A 17,436-nucleotide genomic window follows, 5' to 3' on the forward strand; every position below is an offset into this window, starting at 1 on the left:
TGCCCTGCAACTGACCCAGTTGGGCCTCCTCACACTGGGAGCAGTATGAACTTTTTTTTTTTTTTTCAGGCATAGTTAAACCCCTGCTCATCCTCACCGAAAGATATTTACTCAGCATCACTTCCACATCCCTTCTCAACAGAGGGCTGACAACCTTCAAAATAAGAAATATAAAAACTAAAAGAGTCTCTGGACACAATTCATCTAATCCTCCCCCTCCTATTTTTTTGCAGAAGAGGCCAAAAATATGTGTCTTAGAATAGAGAAAGGACTTGTTCAAAGATACATAATAGGTAAACAGCAAAACCAAAACTGCTATTTAAATATCCTGACTTCTGGTTACAGAGAACTTTCCACTCCCATTTGACTGTCTCCTAAACTGTCTGTTATTACCATTTTAGATTTCAGGACAGAAGGGGACAAATGGGACCCTTCTTTTCCCCCACCCTTGATCCAGGATTCATGACAAGTGTCCAAAGAGAATGAGATGAGTAGATCCAAGCCACCTTTAGTAGCCATGGCCACTGTCCCACTTTGGGAACCCAAACAGAGAAGGCAAGTGGATACTATACCTGTTACTGAATTGGTGCCTTCATCTTGTAGGAGGCATAGGTTCCCTGGTGATGAGCCATCCTGCAGAAGTCAGAGGGAACTGGACTTTATGCTTTGAGCAGGAAGGTCCTATGTTTTGAAGGGCTTTTGGTGTCTTCAAGAGGAAACAGAAATGAGGAAGATAAGGCTGAGGTTAGCCAACGGAAATCTGAGTGCAAAATGACAAAACAGTGCCGTTGTGAAAGGGTCTCCTACTGCAGCAACAGCCCCCACTGCTATGTCCTTGCCCACTGCCACTGAACTCCACCAGGTACTAATTTCCCAAGCTTAAGAATGTCGGAGTAGAGAGCTCTGGCTGCCCCAGGTTCTGCCTATGGCCAGAGAGGTTTCCTCAAAATTATTGAAGGAGTCCTGAAATGTCAAAGCTAAGACATTGTCAAATGAAAATTGTCAAAATTTAGAAACTGATCCTCTGAAGGATAAAAGGAAATGCCTGATATAAAAAAGCAAATTAGTGGCATACATAGAATTTGAATCTATTTCTGTCAACTCCACATTCATGTGTTCTCTCACCCTGTCTGAGCTGGTGCATGGGGATGACCCAGAGAGATGTTATGGGGAGGGAGGTGGGAGGGGGGTTCATGTTTGGGAACGCATGCAAGAATTAAAGATTTTAAAATTAAAAAAAAATAAAAAATAAAAAAATAAAAAAAACACAAAAAACAAATAAATGTTTCCTGTTCCTGAAACATTCATTTGAACTATATTGGCACAAAACAATTTACAGGCGTAAATTTGCAGGTACAAAATGAAGAGTTCCTTGTAAAAAAAAAAAAAAAAAAAAGAAAGAAAGAAAAAGAAAAGAAAATCAAGATGGTGACAGCAGAATATTAAGCTAAGTTTGGGGTCTTTTATAAGCATGAAGCCCTGTGAAACTTTACAGATCACATACCTTTGAAGCTGGCCTTGCCAGCACAGTTCTGCCCACAGGTTGCATTTTGGCATCTAGGGAACTTAAGACAGAATGAAAAAAGAAACTTCACACTTACAAAGCATTTATTATATGTTTTTGCATGATGCTTTTATTATGTGTTTTGCATGTGTTATTTAATCAACAACCATTTAGTATGGTATTATCATTATTCGTATTTATAGGTGAGGAAACTGAGACACATAGAAGTAAAGTGCCTTGCTTAAAGAAACAAAACTGGGAAATAATTGAGAAGGCAGAATTTGCATTCAGGTCTTTATGATTCCAAATATTAGGCTTTTTCTACTCACTCATGTTGATTACAAAGAAAGTAATTGACCTTGAGAAGGAAAATATAAGGTCAGACCCTTAAATTCAACTGTGACCTTCAGGATTCATGAGGAACATGATAGTCATGACAAGAAAGCAAATGATTTCCTAGATCCTCTTGTTCGCAATACTTGGGCAGTTCCCATCCACAGCCAGGAAGACTGAATTCCCATTATGCAGGACACTACATCATGAAACCTGATGACATGGCAGATGGCATGTCATAGAGACAATTCCTGCTATGCTTTCAGGCTATATTTGCATGATCACTCTCAATGATTGCAGTGCCCAAGTCTCAGTCCTTAGTCTATAGAGCAGAAATAGGACTCTTTGTAATACTCAAGACTCAGTGAATAATCTATCCAAGCCACATACAGTAGTATAAATTCAGGTTCAAGAGAAAAAAAAAAAAAAACACATCCTGGGAGCCAGGAGTTTTGTGTCCTACTCCCAGATCTGTCAACTCTGTTCCCTCCCTTAATCTTAGTTTCCCATTTAACCAAGAGATTGAACTAGATGATCTTGGTGGCCTCTCCAACTCAAACATTCCCTGGTTCCTTTATAACCCTTCCATTGTTGCCCCTCTCTTACTATGGTCTTTTCTGCATATGCAGGGCCTAGAGGCTCTAGGGGATAGCTTGAATAGGGATTCACTCACATTTACACTGCTCTGTAGAAAACTTTCTTCTACCAGAATAATTTATTGATTTAGTCCTTGAGACTAGTTTCCCCAGATCTATCTTCTAGAAAGATTCAGTTCCTTTTTTGTTGTTGTTGTTTCTTACTAAAACTTGGGGTGGAGTCAGGTTTGTCCCTTGAGCACTATCCTAGGGAAGGACCCTTCCTCTCTACTTGTATCCTAGAGATCGAGTAATTTCAGCTACCCACTCTTTTTTTTTTTCCTCTCTCTCATTTATCAGTTAAGATACTGTCCTAGATTTTTAACAGAGACCCTCTGGAAACAACATCTTCAGTTAAAGCAGCAATTGCTGTTATTGAGTTGCTAACTCAAAAAGAGTCATTTTTGACTCTTTTCTTTCCAATGGACTGCAGCATGACAGGCTTTCCTGCCCTTCACTATCTCTTGTAGTTTGCTCAGATTCATGTCCATTGAGTTGGTGATGCTATCTAACCATTTCATCCTATACTGCCCCCTTCTTTGGCCTTCATTCTTTCCCATCAGAGACTTTTCCAATGAGTCAACTCTTCACATCAGGTGGTCAAAGTATTAGAGCTGAAGCTTCAGCATCAGCCTTTCCAATGAATATTCAGGGTTGATTTTCTTTATGATTGACTGGTTTGATCTCCTTGATTCCCAAGGGACTCTAGAGAGTCTTCTCCAGCACCACAATTTGAAAACATCAGTTCTTCAGCACTCAACTTTCCTTATGGTCCAACTCTCACTTCCATATATGACTACTGGGAAAACCAGAGCTTTGACTACACAGACCTTTGTTGGCAAAGAGCTGTCTGCTTTTTAATGCTGTCTAGGTTTGTCATAGCTTTCTTCCCAAGGAGTAAATGTCTTTTAATTTCTTGGTTGTAGTCACCATCCACAGTAATTTTGGAGGCTAAGAAAATAAAATCTGTCACAGCTTCCACTTTTATCCTTTATGTTTGCCATGAAGTGATAGGACTGTATGCCATAACGTTAGTTTTTTGAATGTTGGGTTTTAAGCCAACTTTTTCACTCTCCTCTTTCACTCTCATCAAGAAGTCCTTTGGGTCCTCTTCACTTTCTGCCATTACAGTGATATCATCTACATGTCTGAGGTTGTTGATATTTCTCCCAGCAGTCTTGATTCCAGCTTTTGATTCATCCAGCCTGGAATTTCATATGATGTACTCTGCATGATGGCAAATTTGAGCTTCAAAGTAGGTCCATGAAAAAAGAGTGTTCAGAGTCAGGAGGATCTACAACTCGTGCCTACTGTGCAAAAGATCTGAATTACAGTAAATATCATGGGGCTCCTCAGAGCCTCTTTTTACCTCACAAACACAAAGTATGCTGGGAGAGCCAAATTTGCAGAATAAACAAAAGGGACTTTTCCTTTAGGTCTGTTGTCCAACCAAAAGACACAGAATTCTTTCATTTTGGATATTCTTTGGCTTGACTGTACTTATGAGACAAGATATAGGGGAAGAGAGGTGGATAAGGGGAGCAGGCAGAAGGTGCTGGAGTCTCACACTGTAGATGCATTCATTTATTCACTCAGTGCTGGAATGAAAAAATAAAAAGCACTGAATTTTGAGTCAGAATTCCTATGTCTTAGATGCTGTGTTATAGCCCCTGGGTTATAGATCCAACTCTGAAACTCATTAATTATATGTCTTTGAAAAATCATGCACAGCTTGTTTAAGCACCAACCACCACATTATATCAAGGAATTCTCAAGCTAGAGAGGAAAAGGATGTAGGCATGTATCCAAGGAAATAAATATTTCTATAGTGTGAGACAAGTGATTTGATGAAGGTACAAAGTGCTATCAGAAAACTGAGCGAGAAAGCCATGATTCTTCCAGGGCAGGGAGTAAGAAGGCAGTGGTGATTAGAAAGGTTCTTCTTTTTTTTTTTAATTTTTACTTTTACTTTATTTTCTTTACAATACTGTATTGGTTTTGCCATACATTGACATGAATCAGCCGCGGGTGTACATGAGTTCCCAATCCTGAACCCCCTCCCACCTCTCTCCCCATATCATCCCTCTGGATCATCCCCGTGCACCAGCCGCAAGCATCTTGTATCCTGTATCGAACATAAACTGGTGATTCGTTTCTTACCTGATAGTATACAGGTTTCAATGCCATTCTCCCAAATCACCCCACCCTCTCTCTCTCCCACAGAGTCTAAAAGTCCGCTCTATACATCTGTGTCTCTTTTGCTGTCCCGCATAGAGGGTTATCACTACCATCTTTCTAAATTCCATATATATGTGTTAGTATACTGTATTGGTGTTTTTCTTTATGGCTTACTTCACTCTGTATAATAGGCTCCAGGTTCATCCACCTCGTTAGAATGGATTCAAATGTATTCTTTTTAATGGCTGAGTAATACTCCATTGTGTATATGTACCACAGCTTTCTTATCCATTCATCTGCTGATGGACATCTAGTTTATTTCCATGTCTTGGCTATTATAAACAGTGCTGCGATGAACATTGGGGTACACGTGTCTCCTTCTATTCTGGTTTCCTCGGTGTGTATGCCCAGCAGTGGGATTGCTGGGTCATAAGGCAGTTCTAAGGTTCTTAGAAAAAGAAGGATTTTACTTATATTTCTAAAGATGCTTAGAGAAAGTAATGATGATTACTGTGACCACCCATTCTTGACAAAATTAACTGCTTCTGGCTTTGCCTGCCTCTTTGCCAGACCAAAAACTGCTAAATAGAGACTGTATCTGATCCCTTCCTTTCTTCACAGGACCAAGAATGAAATAGTTGCTCTATAACTGTGAGTTGAATAAGTAAATGCATCAGTGCATAAGCAAATGAAGGAGCCCAAGATCCCCACATTCTTTAGCCTACCTCATCCTCATAAAAAAAAATGAAAAGCCCCTCTCAACACTGAATTCAACTCCTTGCTCATTCACCCCCATCCACTATAGGAAGGCTGTCAAGAAAAGGCCCCAGGGACAATTGCAATGCTGAGGCCACTTCCTGTGCAAGAAGCCAGTGTCCACACACTCCACCTCAACCTTGGTGATTGTTGTGTATATGATTGCACTGGGGCTTCCTCAGAAAGGAAACCCAAATCTGATGCAATGCATGGGGCACCCTCAGGCCAAGATCGAAGAACTTCATGTACTCATAAGCTTGAGGGCAGATGGTTCACTGTGAGGTTCCCCAAAACCCAGTGAGAGTAACAAGAAACATGGCAGCAATTAATATACCAACTATAGCTCAAGTTTATTCAACATGTGTGTGCCGAGTACTTATCAGCTGTGAAGCTCTATAGTTGGTACCAAGGGGAAAATACATATATATACAACAAAGCAGTAGTATACATCTGATAGAAATATAACATAAGCCACAAAGTTTCTAAGAGCCACATTAGAAATTTAAAAAAAAACTAAATAGATGAAAGCAATTTTGATAGTATATATTATTTAACCTGATGCATCCAAGATGTTTTCTAAACCAGTAAGCAATGAAAACATGTTTTAATGAGTTAGTCTGCACTCTAAAATGTTGTGTGCATTTTAAACTTACAGTTCATGACAATATTCAATCACCACATGTAGCTAGTAGCTACCACAATTGGACAGCAAAAGTACAAGATGTAGTCCCTGCTGTCAAGGAATTTACAGCCTATCCTAGGACCCAGATTAATACAAAGAACAAGTACTATAGTGGACTGAATATAAGGAAAAGAGAACTACACCTAAAGTCAGGAGATGTAGACTACAGTCTTCTCTGCCACTGACTCTTTATGTGACCTTGAGTAAAACCCTCTCCCTCTATGAGCCATATCTAAAATGAGGCTGGACTAGATTCATTCACTCAACATTTTTTTTTTAATATCAGGCATGATGTGAGGCACTTGGAATACAGAGAACAAGACGCATAAGATGCCTCCCTTCTTGGCACTTTCAGTGTGGTGAAAAATAGTTGTTGAACAAATAGTTACAGGTAAATATGACATGAAAGGAGGAATCTCAGAAAGTTAGGACACAGGGAACCTAATCCACAAGGCTTGGATAGGTGAAGAAAACCTCTCAGAGGAAGTAACTTCTGAAGTGAGACTGATGAATAAGAAGGAATGAGCCAAGCAAGTAATTGTGAAAAGCTATTCTAGACAGAAGAAACAGCTTATGTAAAATCTTTAAGGTGGGAAAATATGTGGCATATTCCAAGAAGATAAGGAGGCTGATGTAGTCTAAAATAGAGTTAGAAAAGGAAAGAATAGCTCAAAGCAATGTAAGAGAAGTAAAGAGGATATCAAACTGAAGAAGCCCTTGTATACTGTTGAGAGTTTGAAACTTATCCAATGAGACATGAGAAACCAGAGAAGGAACAGGTGGTTCAGTACTCTTTCATCTTCAAGACAAGGAACTCTGGAGGCAAGGGTGTGGAAAAAAAATTAATTCAAACTGCTTGGAGACTTCTCAGAAGAGGCAGCATTTATTTTATTTATATTTTTTCTTACCAGTATATTTTATTATTTTTAATATAAATTTATTTATTTTAATAGGAGGTTAAGTACTTTATAATATTGTATTGGTTTTTCCATACATCAACATGAATCCTAAAAAAGCCTTGAAAGATTATTAAGATCAATAGTCAGAAAAGGACATTCCAGGCAGAAAGAAGAACACAAGTAAAATTGCAGAGGTAAAAAAGATCATGGTGAGCTTGTATGAATGGAGGGACCACTGATATAACAAGGTAAATATAGCCCAAGAATATCTTTAAATATCTGTAGATATACTAGAGTAAGAGCAGCCCCAAAGCCTGCCTAACTCATCAAACGTGTTCTGGGAGAAACAAGGCAAAGGCCTTGTACTCAACCAAGAAAATTTACTAAGTGCCAGACACTGTCTAAAGCCCTTTGTATGTATTAGTTTATGCAATATCCTCACAACAACCTTATGAGGAAGATACTAAAATTAACCTCGTATGACATATGAAGAGCTGAAGTTCAAGGTGGTCATGTCATTTGCCCAAAGGCTATGCAACAATTTATGAAAGGTGAGATTTTTAAAGCAGTCTACAAAAATATTTAATATGACTCTGGTTAACAAACAGCAAACTCAAGTCAGTTATCATCTCACTCTACAAGTGTAGTCTTACCAGAAAAATCTCAATTAATTTCCAATTTATGACAATTTCTGAGCTAACCTTTGCTTAGTTTCTTGGAAAGAAAAAACTAAATGTATGAATGGGAATTCCCTGGTGGTTTGGTGGTTAGGATTCCATGCTTCCCTGACTAGGGTGAAGGTTTGATGCCTGAAAAGGAAACTAAGACTCCACAAGTCAAGCAGCGCAGTCAAAAAAATAGTAAATAACATAGGAGTTCTAGAGAGTTGTTTAAGACTTAGAAAAGCAAGTTGGTTGTACTCTTCACTTCTTTTTAAAATTTATTTAACTGGTCAATAATTATTTTACGTTATTGTGATGGTACCTTACCACCAATCAGAGTTCTTTAGAAGCTTCCATTTATGACAGAACTAACTGAAGAAACTAGCCAAATACTCCTACAATGGTTCACCTAAAGGTAAAAACCCATAGACAACAGTTGTGGACAGTGAAGGAAGGAAGGAGGAAAAACTTGTCATAGCCCATTGCATATATTTGGAAGGAATGAAACTGCATTTCTTTTTTTATTTTTATTTTTACTTTATTTTACTTTACAATTCTGTATTGGTTTTGCCATACATTGACATGAATCCACCACAGGTGTATATGCGTTCCCAAACATGAACCCCCCTCCCACCTCCCTCCCCATAACATCTCTCTGGGTCATCCCCGTGTACCAGCCCCAAGCATGCTGTATCCTGCATCGGACATAGACTGGTGATTCAATTCTTACATGATATTATACATGTTTCAATGCCATTCTCCCAAATCATCTCACCCTCTCCCTCTCCCTCTGAGTCCAAAAGTCTGCTATACATATCTGTGTCTTTTTTGCTGTCTTGCATACAGGGTCATCATTGCCATCTTTCTAAATTCCATATATATGTGTTAGTATATTGTATTGGTGTTTTAAAATATATAGTCTCTAAATTCAGACTGGGATGGTTGCTCCTGATATCACTGACTTGGCGTGCAAACCATGTTCATCCCATTTTCATCTTCCTAGTGTTTCCTCTGACTAAATAAATGGCAAGAATGGTGCATTTGTGGGGACAGAAAAAGAATTTTGGCCAAACCTTTGTGCTTATACCACAGCTAATAATCACCATGAACTCTTTTCATTAATGTCCCTGTCCTGTATCGGCATGTTAGTTTCCACAGGCTTATCTAAGGAGTGTCAGCAATTAGTATAATAGGTTGTTCAGAATCTCTAATTAATATCTTGAACTTTTCTAACCCCTAAGAAGGTGTTATAATGTAGATGGTCAAATGTCTCTTGCTAATAGTGTTACAGTTAGATTAAGTGACAAATAACAAAGATGCTAAAAGTGGGCACTCGATTGGTGGCAGGCATTGAAGATTGTCACCTAAAGCCTTGTACTATAGTGACAAAAGCATTGAAAGACCTGAATTTGAACTGCAGTTTGCCACTTTACAGCTGTAGGTAAGTTACTAATGTTTCTGACTATGCATTTCCCCATCTCAAAATGGAACTAATAAATAGGTACTTCATGGGACTCAGCAGAGTGACATAGCTGAGAATTCCTTCAAGGCCAGACATTACAAGGTAAGAAGGAAAGGCAGCTAAATATTCGTGGAAGAAAAGGCACTGCTCCTCTATTCTCAGTTCTAGGCAGAATGAGATGTGGGAAATGGAAGGAAAAAAAGTATTGTTGAGTGCTTATTATATACTTCATACTCTCACATCTATTTTATCATTCCTCTCAATAAACTTGCAGAATTAGAATTATTCTCTGTTCACAAAATGAGGACACAGAAGCTCAAAAAAATTAAGCAATTTCCCTAAGAGTCACATATTTAGTGAGTGACAGAGCTGGGATTTAGACTCGTATTAGCTGTGCACCTAAGAAAGCATGAGAAGAACTACTCAAAGCTCACCATCTCCTTTGGTCTCTTAGAACCATGTTGTCCAGCCACTTTCCCTAGCCTTTGAGAAAAGGGGGTTCTCCTACTACATTACAAGTACCATGAGGTCAAGAACCATCTCTGTAATATCCACTTTTCTATAAAGTTGCTGATTTATTTTTCCTGTGATTGAGGGTTATTTATATATTAGATAGATTTCTCCTTTTGTAAGTAATAAGAATTGCAAATGTCAATAGTTTAGCATTTGTCTTTTGACCTTGCTTCTAACATTTTATATTTTTTTCACTGTATGTGTCTTCTAACAAACTCCAGGAGGGCAGTGATTTTAGCTTATTCACAGCTATAACTCTAGTGCCTTGCTTAGAGTAAACGTTCAATAAATATTTGTTAATGAAAAATAATTAATCTTGTTGTACAGGCCTGAAAATGAGATGACATGTAGATACTGAATGCATTGACCATCCCTTGACCTTGGTTCCTAATGACCTTGGATCTCAATTAATCAAGATTAAAGATTCACTGAAGAAAGCCCAGGACACAGTGGCAGGAGAGCTGAGTTCCAGGCTCAGCTATGCCATGGCTTATAGTATGAACTTGGGGAATTCCATTCTTTGCTCTTGTTTATAATTTATAGATTATCTTCAGGTCTTCCCTGATGGCTCAGTCAGTTAGAAATCTGCCTGCCATGCTGGAGACCTGGGTTTGATCCCTGGGTTGGGACGATCCCCTGGAGGAGGGCATGACAACCCACTCCAGTATTCTTGCTTGGAGAATTCCCATGAACAGAAGAGCCTGACGGGCTACAGTCCACAGTCCACAGGGTCACAAAACGTCTGGCATGACTGAGCAACTAAGCACAGATGGTCTTCAAGAACCCTCTTTTCTCATTTATGAATTTTTGAAATGGTCTGAGTGATAGAGATACCAAAGATAATACAATTGACCAGGACACTACATTCCCAGATTTCTTGCTCTAGTGAGAGAAAAAGGCACTCACCAAACAATCTCACAGTAAAAAATCAAGATTTATGTAAGATAAATATAGAGCCTTATAAGAGAAAATAATAGTAAATCTAATTTTGCATGAGTTTAGGTAAGTCTTCCTTCCAAACTGTCTAAAACTGAGATCTTGAGGATGACCAGACTAAGTAAAGTTCTCTGGGTTTTGTTTATTTAATATATATGTGTGTATGTGTTCAGCTATTCAGTTATATCTGACTCTTTGCAACCCTGTGGACTGTAGCCTGCCAGACTCCTCTGTCCATGAGATTCTTCAGGCAAGAATACTGGAATGGATTGCCATTTCCTCCACTAGGGGATCTTCCTGACCAAGGGATCAAATTGGCATCTCTTGTGTCTCCTGCATTGACAGGAGGATTCTTTTACCACTGAGCCCCCTGGGAAGTCCTTATTTAATATACACATATACATTAAATTTAATTATTTTGTGTTTATATTGTATTCTTTATATATTTATTATATAATTTACAATTTTATTATAAACAATATTTATATTAAACACAAACATATACACATAAATCCTAACCTAACCTGAAATAAGTTTTCTAAACTGTAAAATGATACTATGAATGTGAAGCATGACATTTTTCATGTGGCTGGGGATTTCTCTGGACCTGTTTTGGGACTTTACTCTAGGACCCTTTGAGGCTGAACCTGAGTCTGAACCTGAGTCTCCCTGAGACTTGTAGGGGCATCTTCTGTTACTTTTAGTAGTATAAAGCAAATGCCATCTGTCTGACAGGCGAAGACTTATTTAGAAGCCTGAGAGTCTCTAACTACTAATTAGGTCCACTTCTCTGACCCACTGATACTATCGGACATCTTGGAAAGCTGCCTCGTTTGTCTCAGTGCTTGGTAAAGAGGTGGGTTGAGGGATGCTCTGTGGGCTCCTCTGGATAGTTTGACTTTATCCAAGACATCCTCAGCTCTTGTACATTGTGGCATGGATTCCCAGCATCCACAAGTTTTCTCACATTTTCATTATCTATTAAGTATAAACAGGGAGAAGAAAGAGGGAGCAGGATCTGGAGAGTCCAGCATTGTGTTGATAGGACTAGGGAAACAAAGGAAGTGGGGGAAGGGAGCTAACAGTTGGCTAATGGCTATTACATCTGAGGCGCTGTGCTGGATGCTATATGCACATCCTCTCATGTAACCTTCACAGTCATTCTAGGAGGTAGGAGTTGTTCTTCCTTTTCCACAAACAAGAAAAATGAAGTTCAGAGTGCTCAAAATGATTCATGTCAAGTCATTCATTAGCAGCTGAATACTTGAAGATCAAACCAATTCTCTTACTTTCTTCTATACCAAATGCCACTTGGAAGAGTCATTTTAGTAACTTCTGTAACTTCCACTGCCTCCAGGATGGATAGTAACAATTTTTATTGCAAAGTATAGGGAGAATTATTTATAAATTTGGGGAGGGGATTGGAAATATAGAGTTTCTCTCACTTCTCTTGCCATGAGCTATGCTCCACTGGCAGGAAGTTGATCCTCTCATCTCATCTGAACCGTGCCTATTGTGGTTTAAGTCAACTTCCTCTCCTCTTATCCTACTTCTCCTCCAAATATTTGTCCCTGTGTTGCAAGCCTCCAAATTTTTATGCCCTTTTGAACCTCCCACTTTTACTCCTAAGCCAAACAAAGTGGTTTCTGAACTCAGGTTAAGGCCACACTCACTTCACCTGCTTCCATTATTCCGCTGGCTCTGCTTACACAAAGCTTACCAACCCAATGGCCTCTTCTCAGATGTCATTCTATTTGGTGTTTTATATGTTGATCACAGTCAACTTTAAAAAAATGCTCACCTCATCATTCTTCACTTTACACAAAGTGTTTTTTAAAGTAGTTTTAAAAAATTGTCTCATTGTTTATCTTCCTAATTTACCATAACTTAGCTTTTTCTTTTCTATCCCCATCTCTGCACTGACCCTGTTATCTGGTGTCACCAAATTACCATGAATTCTTTCTCAACAAAGCCAAAACCCTCCCTACTAGCTCCCATTCCCTTCAATGTCTCTGCAATTGATGATGCTGTCAGCCATTCCTTTCTTCTCATATTCCTGTGGTTTATAAGTTAACCTAACTCTTTGAAATGAATTCTGTCATCAAAGTCACACAAGCATGGTTCAGATGAGATATAAAAATCAACTTTTTGCCAGAAGATCATAACTTATGGCAGGAACTGTCCTCTTCATTTGTTTCCCTACTGCCTAACACAGCACCCAATCCAGAGTATTATTCAATGAGTAGTTGAATTGGAATGCCTACTTTTCTCTGATTTGTTTATCTTCCTGACCACTCTTTTTGGTTTTCTTTATGAATTCCTTCTTTTTCCTGCTCCTTATTACATGTTAAGTGTTTCCTTGAGTGCTGTATCTTTCTCTGTGTGTATGTGCTTGTGTCTACAGCTTGCTCACTCTATTTTTCCCCCACTTCCGCATTAGTAGATTCAATTGAATATTGAACATATCACTGTGAATGTTAAAGTCCTCATATCCCTGACCCTATACCTCAAACCTTTTAATAATCCTAAAGGGGATCCATATCCCTATGAAAGGGAATACAAGATAGACAGATCAGTCAGTCATCTTTGACTACAATTGTAAATTTTTATTAATACTCATTAGAGCACTTTTTTTATCATGGCATTTCATGCCCCTGCCTTTCTCCTATTATAGCCTGGAGTTCCATCACTGACAAGAGTCTCTTGGATAATTTCTATATCCTCAGTTAGAGGCACAAAATAAGTTACTATTTAGGAAATGTTACCTGGTAATGAGGTTAGCTCCCATAGTGCCTGTTTAAGGGGGAGGATAAACTTGTTCTTAATGATTAAGATGAAAATGAAAATATACATATAAATATGATGCTTATTTTCAGTCAATGATGTGTTTCTCCTTAAAGTTTGGAATTTATTGTCAGGATGGTCTTTTACTCTAGTGCTTAAAAAGGATCAGTGGCTCTCCATTGCCTAAAGCTAAAAGTTGAAAATTACTCAACCAGTTAGCCAGGAACCTTCACACCTTGTCCATAACCTATGTCTTAGTCCTTATCCACTTATCCTGTATTCCAACTACAACATCACATCCCCTATACTCTAGTAGTACATCTCTGACCTTTCTATATGCTTCTCTATAGACCTGGAAAGTTTCCTGGCCCCCTCACATATATCCTGAAAGGTGGCTTTGTGTTTGTTCTTCAGGCTCAGCTCAATTATCATCTTTAGGAAACCACTCTTAGCTCCATAGACAAAGTGTCCTATACTACATATTGTTGTTCAGTCACTAAGTCATGTCTGACTCTTTGCAACCCCATGAACTGCATTACACCAGACTCTCCTGTCCTTCATTATCTCCCAGAGTTTGCCTGCTGCCTCTTCTCCTTTTGCCTTCAAACTTTCCCAGCATCAGTTTTTTTTTTTTTTTTCTTTCCAGTGAGTCATCTCTTTGCATCTTGCGGCCATGGTATTGGAGCTTCAACCTCAGCATCAGTCCTTCCAAAGAATATTAATGGTTGTTTTCCTTTAGGATTGACTGGTTTGATCTTGCAATTATTGCCTGATCACATTGCATTTAAGTTATCTATTAACATACCTAGGATGAAGTCAGGCAGGGACCTTGATTTATTTGCTTTGAGATTCCCAGAACCTTAGGGTAAGTCTGCATGAAGCAGACTTTCTGTAAATTCTTGTTAAATCTGATTAAAATACCTATTGAAAGATCCTTTCCACACATGTTCAGTTGCCAACTCCAATCCTACCCCAGTCAAAAATCTCTTCAGCTAGCAGGGTTATCTCTTTTCTTAGGCTCCACACCTAGCACACAGTAGGCTCTTAATGAAAGACCTAGAATCAGATTCTGGCTGAAGGTGAAGATAAGATTGTACAGCAATTGGGTTTTCTTGCAAATCTCTACTTTCTTTCTATGGACATATTTGAGAAGAAATGAACAAAGTTTCAATCAGGGTTACATTTCTGTCACCTTAAGTAAGGAAGATAAGGAAGTTAAAATCCAAAAGAAAGGGAAACCCTATTGGAGAGGAGAAGGAAAAGATCTATCATATAAAGATAAAAGGAGAAAATCTACAAATAGACTTCTCTCTCTTGGCCGCTTAATAGAAAAGTAACTAGGTTCAATTGATTCAATGATTGCTTTTCTGAGATTTCACAGAACTCCTGATTCTTATTTACAGGGTAAGAGAGAATGTACAGAATGGGCATATAGGGTACAGAATGCAGACATAGACTGTTATAGGACAAGAGCCTAGGTAGAACAAGGTTATGACCTAAGCCTAGATCCTGGCTGCGTATTTGACCCACTTGGGCAAGATTTTTACCCTCTCTGGGCTCCATTTTCCTTATCTGCAAAACAAATAAATTGGTTTCTTGACATTATAGAATGAGGTAAAAATGCTCTCCAAGGATAAGGTCTTTCTTCCTGTTAGATTACACCCCACAGGCCTACAAGCCTCTGTGCTTGTTCGTTTTCAAGACCAAAGAAAGAGCCCAGAGTCAATGACAGAGACATCAATGGTTTAATAGATGAAGGATCTTACATGTCTGAAGTAAGGTGCTGGAGCAACACCCCACCACATGGAGTGGAAAGTAGGCAGGTCAGAGTCTCAGGCTCACTCCTAGTTGGGGGGGAGAGACTGTCAGTTATAGGGGGCATTTATGTCAGGTTCGCTCATCATTTACCAGGGAAACTAGAACAGGGGCACATCCCTCACTGTCCCTTTGATAAGAATAATCACTAGTTTGGACCTGGGGCAAGTATATAAGAAGGCCAATCATATGAGTAGGGTGTAGGTAAAGCAGGCAGTGGTCAAGCTGCGGATGTACAGAGCAAGAGAACAGCCACATATACTTCTTAAGCAGAGATCTCTCAGCTTGGGGCACAAGGTTCCATTTTGCCTGACCTCTAAATACCATTTTCGAGAAAACATCTGGAGTTGACCTGACTATAGTCTATAACCACCTCATGCAAGCCAAACTCACAGAGAATGGATGTATTAACAAGGGGGTTGTGTTTGCTTGTTTGCTATATTTTTAATTCTAGAGAAAATATAATCCCCAAATAGTGGATTTTTCCCCTCATCAACAAGATTAACTCATCTGTAGAAATAACCCAGAGAGGTAAGTGGAGATTCTGTATGAACATTGCGGGGGGAGGGGGGGAACCAGAACCAAGAGCTGAAAGTGGTCATTTTATCCATAGTAATGTCTAAGGGACAGAAAAAAGAAATGAGTAACCCTGATCCTCCTTTTAATATTCCATCAGACCTCTTAGGGCTTCCCTGATAGCTCAGTTTGTGCAGAATCCATTTGCAATGCAAGAGACCCCTGTTCAATTCCTGAGTTTGGAAGATCTGTTAGAGAAGGGATAGGCTACCCATTCCAGCAGTTTTGGGGCTTCCCTTGTAGTTCAGCTGATAAAGAATCCACCTGCAATGCAGGAGACCTGGGTTTGATCCCTGGGTTGGGAAGATCCCATGGAGAAAGGAAAGGCTACCCACTCTAGCATTCTGGTCTGGAGAATTCCATGGACTGAACGGGGTCCATGGGGTCACAAATTGTAGGACACGACTAAGCAACTTTTACTTTTCTGACCTCTTAAGATTCCACCTTAGTTAGGTTTCTGATTTCTGTTAGACACTGTTCTTTCCTACATGGATTAGTGAGGGTCTCTCTTCCCTTAAAGACGTTTCTGTGAAATCTATTACATGCTGACTTTACTGTGATCTATTACATGCTGATTTTACTGGGCAAAATCTCACAGGAGCAGAGATCTTCCCTTTGGGCAGAGGGAAAGAGGAATAGGATCTCACTTTGCCCGTATTCCTATGCACAAAGTGATACACCTTCTCCTATGATAGAAATTGGAGTGAGTTCAAGGGACTCTGGAAGAAATAATTTTCAGATGTACTTTATTTCTGTTGAAGTTATTGATTTGAGAAGTTTGTAACCAAAGTGTTGCATTTTTATCAAGTTTTTTGCTCAGTCACTCAGTCATGTCTCACTCTTTTGCAACCCATGGACCCATGGACTGTAGCCTGGAAGTCTTCTCTATTCATGGGATTTTCCAGGCAAGAATATTGGAGTGCATTGGCATTTCCTTCTTCAGGGGATCTTCCCGACCCAGGGAATGAGCCTATGTCTACTGCAAGTCTCCTGTATTGAAGGCAGATTCTTTACCACCAGGGAAGCCCATTGTTATCAAGATGAAATACTATTTCATGGGGAAAGCCCTAGGCTTCACTGAAGTTACTTTCATGATGAGACAGGATTGGTGGGCGTACTAGTCAAAGAGAAGAAGTTATCCTCTCCTTCTTTCCCCTGCACTCCTCTCCTCTATGTAATTTTTTTATTTCTACTCATTTATCTTCCATCTTCTCATCCTTCTTTTTTTTTTTTTCATTTTTTCTTCCCTCTTCTCCTTTATCTTCTTCTATCCTCTCCCTCAAGCTGGGAGTTGGGATAAATATTAGGACCAGTGCTAATGTAAAATGGAGCCTGAGGTTATAATTGGGTATTTGACTTCCAGACAGAAGAAGAGGGGGAGGGGAAGGAGAGAAGAAGGAGAAGAAGAAGAATGAGGAGGAGGAGGAGAAGGAGGCAAAAGCAGAGGAGGAGAAAGAAGAAAAGAGAGCTATAGAAAAGAAATGAAAATAGATTTGAAATTTTCATCAGATCTCTTTTCACGAAAGCATAAAGATTTTGGACTTAATATTTAACCTTCTTCCAATATATCTGCCACAACCAGGATAAGTTTTATCTACACAAAACACTGAACTTCAGTTTCTGCTCTTCCTGGAAATATCTGACACTACAAAAATCCTTGCTGTCATCCAAAGGTAAAACCATACTGTAAATGGGTGCACA

This window comes from Capra hircus, assembly GCF_001704415.2.
Source record: "Capra hircus breed San Clemente chromosome X unlocalized genomic scaffold, ASM170441v1, whole genome shotgun sequence".
NCBI lineage: Eukaryota > Metazoa > Chordata > Mammalia > Artiodactyla > Bovidae > Capra > Capra hircus.